Source organism: Phaethon aethereus, assembly GCF_964289735.1.
Source record: "Phaethon aethereus genome assembly, chromosome: 14".
NCBI classification, from domain to species: domain Eukaryota; kingdom Metazoa; phylum Chordata; class Aves; order Phaethontiformes; family Phaethontidae; genus Phaethon; species Phaethon aethereus.
The window spans coordinates 15,896,840-15,905,177 of NC_138590.1; positions in this window are offsets into that span (position 1 = coordinate 15,896,840).

Consider the following 8,338-nt stretch of genomic DNA (forward strand, 5'->3'; position numbering starts at 1 on the left):
GCCCTTCTCCATACCACAGCAAACCCAAGTTGTATGGAAGTGGTGGTCTCCTGCTCTGCAGCACGGCGTGCGCACTCGTGATGACAATTCCCGAGACAGTTTAGTTGTGCTTTGAGGAATTAGTCAAACCTCCAGCTCTACCTCGAGCTGAGGAGTTTGTGGGGGTGGGGATGCTGCATGAAAATTAGGCAGCGTGAGACAAATATAGAAGCTGTCAAGGGAAGCTTGTTTCAAGCATGTCCCCCCAAACCCACCAGTCTATTATTCTAGCCATAAATTTGTCCTTCAGTGTTTGTTTTTCTTGTCTTAGAGTCTGAAAGGCCTATTTCTAACATTGCGAAGCCTCAGCTGTCATATCTGCTTTCCTCTTATTGCAAGCTACACACTGAAGCACCGTGCCCTTTCATATCAAATACATCATTAAAATAGATGCTTTTCCCATCAGAAATAAGCTCTGGGTGCAGTTACTCAAGCATTTTTTTCTAGCAGCCAAGCCAACCTAAGGTGTTCCCACTTTCCTGACCCGTTTCTGCGCACACGTACAGTTTCCGTCCCCTCAGCTGGACCCGTGTGTGGGGCTGCCCCATGAATTTGATTCATGTGGATTAAAACCAGCGCTCTCAAAACACATGCCTCAGCACAGCAGAGGGGGCATCGACCCCCGGCGTGGCGATGGGAAACGCATCCTTGTAACCTCGTCTTCAGACACGCTAATGGCCATTTCTGCTGCTTACGGGCACTGCCCAACGCAAAGACTGCAAGCAGTGAAAAACCTGACCTGAAACCTTTATACATTTCTCAAGCAGCCAGCAAGAGACCAGAACCATTTATTTATCTTTAATGGCACTCTCTTTAGGCATTTCCCCAAACAAAATTAACACCTTTAAATCCCCAAATCAATTCAGCTTCTGCATTTTGCTATGATTAAGTAACATGCTGTTATTTATTTAATCCTCTTTGGAAACAGCAGAGCTGCTGTAAACAGAAGAGCCGTGTTTATTTTCAGGCATTTCAAATTCATTACACTCCTGTACTCATAGATACATATAGAGATTTATATCCCTGGTACAGATAAATCCATTCAGTGAAACAAAACACAAGCATCTAAAATACAAATCAGGGCGAGCCTTCGAAGCTGAACTGCAGTCTTGTGTCCTTCTTGCAAACACAACCCTCCCAAAAGACTACAGCTCCCAGCATGCACTGAAGCCAATGGCATTTCTGGCACCAGGATGGCAGCTTGCACGGAGCAACAATTAACCTGCTTGGCAAAACAGGAGCGAGTGGGAAGAATTCATGACCACAGCTGCTCCGTATTCTTGAAAATTTGGTGCAGCTGCCGCCTGCAAGTTTACCCTGCACTTTAAGCTAGTGAAAATTTGCAAGCTGTTTGACGTGATGGTTGTTGGGAGGAATAGAGATGCTAAAAATGACTCGTGGAGAGCTCGGTGAATTCTGTGATATCACAGGAAGAGAATTAAACGCATAAAAGCACCTCTGTGAATGCTAGTGGAGTGTGTTTGCTTTGGAGAAAATCTCTTAAGTTACATTTGCAAAGTTTACTAAACTAAAGCAGAACAAAAGGTAAAATGTATCACAATGGGTATTCGCATCCACAGCGCTATAATGAGCTATTCCACCTAATGAATGAACCCGTGTTCAGTGTTTTAGGGATTATGCCAAAAAGCTGCAGCTCTGTGACACATGTGCAGACCCCAGCCATAGGGGTTTTGTGCTGCTGCCTTCAGACAGTGTTGCTGGCAAGCTCGTGGCCAGCCTTGCCAACCAGCTGCCACCACAGGGCACACCAAGTGTCCCAGGAGGGAAGCTGGCATCTCGCCCATCATTTCCAGACTCCCTGATGCAGATGGTTGCTATTTAGGTGTGTGTGAAACTTTAGCTTTTTCCAAACCTGACATTTTGTGAAGAGACACAGCCTTGCTTATCACCTCAACAAAGAACAAGAGCCGGGGTTAACTATATTTGCGTTACCAGTTGCATCTGCAAAGTTCAGCTAGAACTGGCTGGAGAGCATCATCATCAAACCCATCACGCTTCCTGAGCTTCTCTGTCCACAAGCCCAGCATGGAGAGCCCAGGCTTTTACTGGAGGTGATATCAGGCAGCCCCAGGCCAGACATGGATTAAAATCACCTCGCCATGGTGAGGGGGGAGAAGCCACGCCTTACCTTGGAGCCAAAGTGGGCAGGGGAACATGCTGGATTTTGGTATCTCCATGCTCTTTGGGATCAGCCAGTGGACTGGCGGATCCCCAGTGTCCCCACAGACTGCAGCAGTGCTTGAAGTCTTCCAGCACCTCCACCTTCTCATGCCAGGCTCTGTCCAAACCCCAGTGTGCACCTCCGTGGGGAAGCTGGGCTGCCTGCAGAGGAGACCTCCACGGGCTGCCTGCAGAGGAGACCTCCACACTGCCCTGAGTATAGGGGTGTCAAGTCCCTTTAAACCATTCCTGTTCTTTTCCCTGGGGTGAAGAGGCTGGATGAGAGGTAAGTTAACTGGGGAGAATAAATCCTCTTTCTTCTCACATCTAATTTTGCAACATGTTAAAAACAGAAGAACCCATTTATGCTTTCTCTAGCCCTGTTCAGAGGTAAGGACTCAGGTGTATATTTGTACAGGATGTACATGTACATCTATAAAAATCTTCACCTCCTCTTTTTCTCCCCCACACCACATATGAATGCATTGTAGCACTTGAAACTCTTCAGTTGCTTGGTAAAAAAACGCTCCGGAGGATGACCAAAGGTTAATGAAAAGTTCAGCCAAGGAGCAGACCCCAGCAGAGACAGCAGTTCTGTAAGGCTTTCAAACAGCTGACAAGAAACCATCAACAAGTATTTGTGGTCAGGGATAAAAAGAAACATCTTTTTCAACATATCCAAGCATGAAACCTCCATGGTAGTTACCTTATAATGTTATCCCTACATGTCAAGCCATGTCATTTTTATGAAGAAAACTGATTTATACACAACAGCGGCAACTCTTTACAGCCCTTGGGGGTTGTGACTTCAATAGCTAAGATCCAAGTAGCCGAACTGTAGTCTGCAACCCCGTAATAACTGGCAGTGGGATGAAGACAAGTGCTGCACTCTCGTTCCTGTTACCAGACTTCAATAGGTATTGCCTGCAAGTGCAGTCAATTTGCTTTCAGAACTCAATAAAAATTGTCTTCACGGAGCAGTGCCCTTTTTTAGTATTTTTTTTCTGCGTTTCTCATCTTTTAAAATAGAACTCTCCTGAAAGTAATTTTTTACTTTGGTGCCTGGGGAACTCTTAAGGGTATTTATTTATGTTTTGCAAAGGTTCATGTTAAAAAATGAATGTACTTGTGTTATTTGTGTTCCTAGAGTACCGAAAGCATGCTCAACATGTTTGTCAAAATGCTCACCTTCAAGAAAGGGGACCACGGTTGCTGGAATGGTTTATCTGGACCAGAGCCTACTCCTGGCTGAGGTCTGAGAGACCTCAGGAAAGACAGCAGTGGCAGCAGCCAGCAAAGTGGGGCCAGCCAGCAGGTTCGGGGTGCCTTGATGGTCTCAACACCAAGTCATGAGAAAGCATCATCAGCTCATGTGGGCTCTAGTTTGGGTCATAACACCAGCAGTCAGAGGGTGGGGGCTCATCATGGAGGGGATGATGTTGGATGATGCTGGAGGAAGAGATTGATTCACATTCTCCGGGGTTAATTATATGGTGGGTGTTAATGAACTGGGCAGAGACCTTAAAGTCTATAACGTATTTGTAATGGGAATTTATCATCATATCTATTCTGTTATTGATTGAAATAGTGTTCACAAGACATCCGGACCCTGCTAATTAATTTAGATATGTTAATGGTGTATGTGTTCTAAACAGGGTTTGATGCACTAGTGGATTTTTTCTCATCTTTATTTTTATTTTCCTGTCACCATGGTACTGTATATGTAAACACTCCTTATTTAAAAATATCAAATATGAAAAGAAGATTTAAAGCATTTCATAACGTAAGTGCTGGGATCAGAATAACATGTGTGGTGTTTTGACATGAGCTGAAAATATATCCAAAGGCTCCTTTCCAGCATGCTGACGAAATTTATAAATTAGCCTGGCAAAGGCCTGGCTCTCACCAGAGCTCCCAGCTCAGCGCAGAGCTCTGACCCAGCAGGGCAGCCGAAGCCACTGCCTCTGCTCCGTGGTGAATCATCATTTTTCTAGCAAAGATGTACCTGTGGTCATCACAATGAAGACCGCAGGGAAGCCAGCAGCTCACTGCCTCTAAATTCAGTGATAAATTAGCATTGCTCTGTGCCTGGCTGCTGCAGTGATGGCTGAGGAATCCCCACGGTGGCCTTAGTTGTTCTGTCAGTGGGGCGAGAGGGAGCAGAGTCACCCCTCAGGGCAACAGCAGGGAAAGACAGCACTTTCTAGGAAGAAACACTGAGCACCACATCTCATCTGTCCCTGTGCCAGCACCCTCCTCTTAAGGAGTCATTCGGTGTTCAGATCCAGTGGGTAAGCGAAACAACCTGGTGCAAGCTAAAGCATTTTTGGTGTTTGGTTAGCCCTTTGCCAAACACGGCAGCCTGCAAGACTCGGGGCTCAGGCTGTCACCTTCTCATAGATTTAGTTTTCAATGCACAGCCACCTGGTTAAAACACAACCTGCTGCTTTGTACACAGCTGTCCCAGCTGGGTTTGCTCCAGGTTTCTACACTGAACTTTGCCTCCCCACTCACGCTTTTAATTTTAGAGCTGTGACAGTTAGTGCTGGTGGAGGCGTGAAGTGTCCTTGAGTAGCTCTGAAAAGAAAAAAAGCAAACTTATTTAGGGATGTTTCTTCCCATGGCTTATGGATAAAGTTCACCCTCAGGCTTGAAAAGATGCAGACTTCAAATCGCCTTGTAAAGAAAAGGATTTTCTCTTGTGTTACAACAATAGCATGAAAAAAAACAGGTCACTTTTATTGAGTTAGATATTTATTTAGGTGCCTAAATCTGGTTCCTAATTTTAGGCACACATTTTTACCAGCATTAAGAACCCTGGCTCTAATAATACCGGAGGCACAGAAGCACCACAAGGAGGAAGTTAACATTAAGAGTGCAATTTCTTTTAAAGCATTACAGATTCTGTGATTTACACTTCTAATTCCTATGGATGATCTGGAAAAGCCCACTTTAAATATTTATCAAACATGCTAGGACTGCTGGTGGGAAGTGCAAATTCAAAGCATTAATATTATTTCTTAGCTATTTTATCTAAAATACAAAGGGGCCGTGTGGTCTTTAAATGTCATTTGAAAAAATAAATCTTCCCCCAGAGAGATTAGCTTTCTTCTTCCAGGAATTCTGTGCTCCCAGGCAGATCTACAGTATTGAAGGGAGACTCCTTCACATTCATGTCTCATCTGTTCTTACATACACTGAAGGAAAATCTCCCAAAGGAATGTATGCTTCTGCTACAGTGCTTGTGTTTTATTTCTGCACCGCACCCGTGCTGTCCTGCAGCTCAGGCTGGCTCACTGCTGTTAATAATATACCAAAGTTCAAGCTGGTATTGGAAATCAGGTCAGCTACTGTGTCTCAGTTTTAGCTATTGTAATTACTCCATAACACAGCGAGACACACAGAGAGCGACCCCAGAATGCTTGCCTTTGGAGCAAGACTCCCTCTCCATGTTGCTGGATCTAAAGAGGGGTTACATTTTGCTTCTTAGAGCTATTAATCTGGTAAATCATTCCAGGTGCCAAGAGCCCCTCACCTGGGTCACTCCATTCCCCCCAACCCTTTTATCTGATGAGGAGCCCTGAATCACTGCCAGCTGTGCACTGCCCTCTCCGTCCTGCAACACTCCCCTCCCAGAGGTTTTGTAGCTGTGCTCTAGTGAGCTATCAGTTAAGGGGATGTAGCTATTCTAATGTGTGTTTGGGGGGATTTCCCCCCTTATTACTGCACTACGTGTTTTTTGAAGCGCTCTTGCAATGTGAGTGGTTCTTTGTCACAGGTAAGCAGCAGTCCTTGGGCTGATTTGGTGCTGAATGTTTTCACTTGCAGCATTTCACTCCTGTGGATTTTGAAGTGGATGAGATCAAGTGGGTTATTTTCTCACAGTTTGCTCCCAAGCTCCTGTAGCGTTCTGGGACAGTCTGCCGGGGAAGGAGGACTGTCTCCCAGGAAAGGTAAAGGCAGGCTGTTCTCCTGTTCTTTATGGATTGCTAAAAATATGAGACCTGTATGCTTAGTTTTTGTTATGATTGCATATCATGCTCGTAAAACTAACCACAGTCATTCTTTGTGGGTTTTTTGGGCATATGAAGAAGTTTAGTGATATATGGTCAAGTTAATTCATGTATTACTGGAAATTTTTTGTTAGGTGTCTACTGGCTTTTTGCCCACAATCATTATACTTGAACTTGGATACACTGTTTATGAAACACTGATCGCTCTGGAAGCAGGTGAACTTACAGAAGTACTTAGCAGCTCTTGGTGGACTGGTACCTAGTGATTTTCAGAAGAGTTCAACACCTATTGTACTGAGAGCTCCGAAAAGAAAAACTGTTAAATGGAGGATGAAAGATGTTTGATCTTGAGGTATGGAAAGTGCTTGACCTTTTGTGTCTGCTGCAGCCTCCTGTCACTGTGAGCTGTCTGTCTTTCACTGCAGTGGGCTACACAACACATTTACGAAGGACCTGTTTTACACCTGAAATTAGAAAGGGGTTTCTTGTGGCTTCTTTCCTAATAGTCTGGATTTCTAAGTTATTCAGGTCTTTCTTTTATTTATGACCGTTGTCTCTGCTGGAGTTCATAATAGTTTGTGGTGGTTTATGTCGTATAAGGACAGATAGCTTATAGAACCAGGACTCTGGGGAGGAAAAAAGATTGGGGGGAGAAGAAGTAAACCTTTTGCCAGATCTGTTGTGACTGCTAAGAGTTACGAGGTGGGGGTGTGTGGAATTGGCAATGAAGTGTTGCTTGGTCTACAGCAGCTAGTATCCTTCAGGTGACCTGAATATTTGCTGTAACTGTTCTTTCCTATCTGAGGACCTCTGGTTGATAGTAGAGCATTTGTAAGCCCCAGAAAAAAAGGACTCAGTGTCTTGCTGCAAAGAAATTACTTTTTTTTTCCCCAGTGTGTCTGATCTGCATACTCCAGGTATATGGCAGCCAGGCAGACTGCCTTGGGCTTTCTGCCTTTACAAAGGTGTAAACTGGAGATTCTTGCAAGGGTGGAGGACTGTCACTTAATTCATTTTAATGATATGGCATCAGAAAGGAAAATTTGAGATCTTTTCCTAGATCCTTAAAGTTTCTTATTTTGATGCAAGAAATGGATGTGGTGTGAGAAGTTTGGTCAGTTCCTCTACTTAGGACAGCAGAAATCTATTTGTGAAGAACAAAGCAATGTGTGATAAGCACCAAAAGTTTTGTCTGGAACAATACAAATAATTCATCTGAACCAGTTAATTTGTGAAAATCCTGGACCTCTGTTAGACATGAGAATTCCAGCTGGATGGCAAGGACTGTGGCAGGATCCATAAAAGTTACCTCTGGAAACACCTGCTTTAAAACAGCCTGAGCCCCAGTAAATATTTGGGATTTTCTTTGCTCTCATAATTGCACTGCTTTACCTTGGTGAAACTGAGAAGACAATCCAACCTTTGTTTCTGATGGTTACTTTTCATAAATGAACAGCTACCTATCTCCAGTAAGCCCAATTATGTTCTTCCATATTGCATTTCCAGTCATTTCACAATTGTCTTTTGTACAGTGTAAATGAACCATATAAGCCTGTAGTAAGTGCCAATCCTGGTAAAATAAGTCCTGTTTCAGTATATTACGGTTGGTTTGCAGTGCTTCTCGCTATTACTATACTTTTTTGTCATGGAAAATGAGGTGTATGCTGTATTCTCAACTACTGAGCTATTACACAGGTTTAGCATTGTAGCTTCTACTGATAGCAAATATTGTAGGTTGAGGATGCAAAATGGCTTCCACTATAAAAATCTGACTCTGTGTTCTCATCATTAGCCTTGTGGGGCAAATTGTCTCCAAAGAGAATGAAAGCAATAGGAAAATAAATAATTTGGCCCATCACGGTCCTTTTATTGTCGAATCTGCCTCAAGTCCTCTGTCAAGTTACTGAAACCTTAACTTTTCATAAACACGGGCAATTGAAACAAGATACTCTGCAAGTAGCAGAACTAATACAGAATGGCTTCTCAGTAGCGAGCAGAAGTTATTGAGCTGCTTTCAGAGCCAGGATGGTCTGGTGAAGCCAAGGGTATAGTCAGGTTCCAGCGATGCTGCACCTCTAATGAGCCCAGGCTGATCCAGGCTGGCT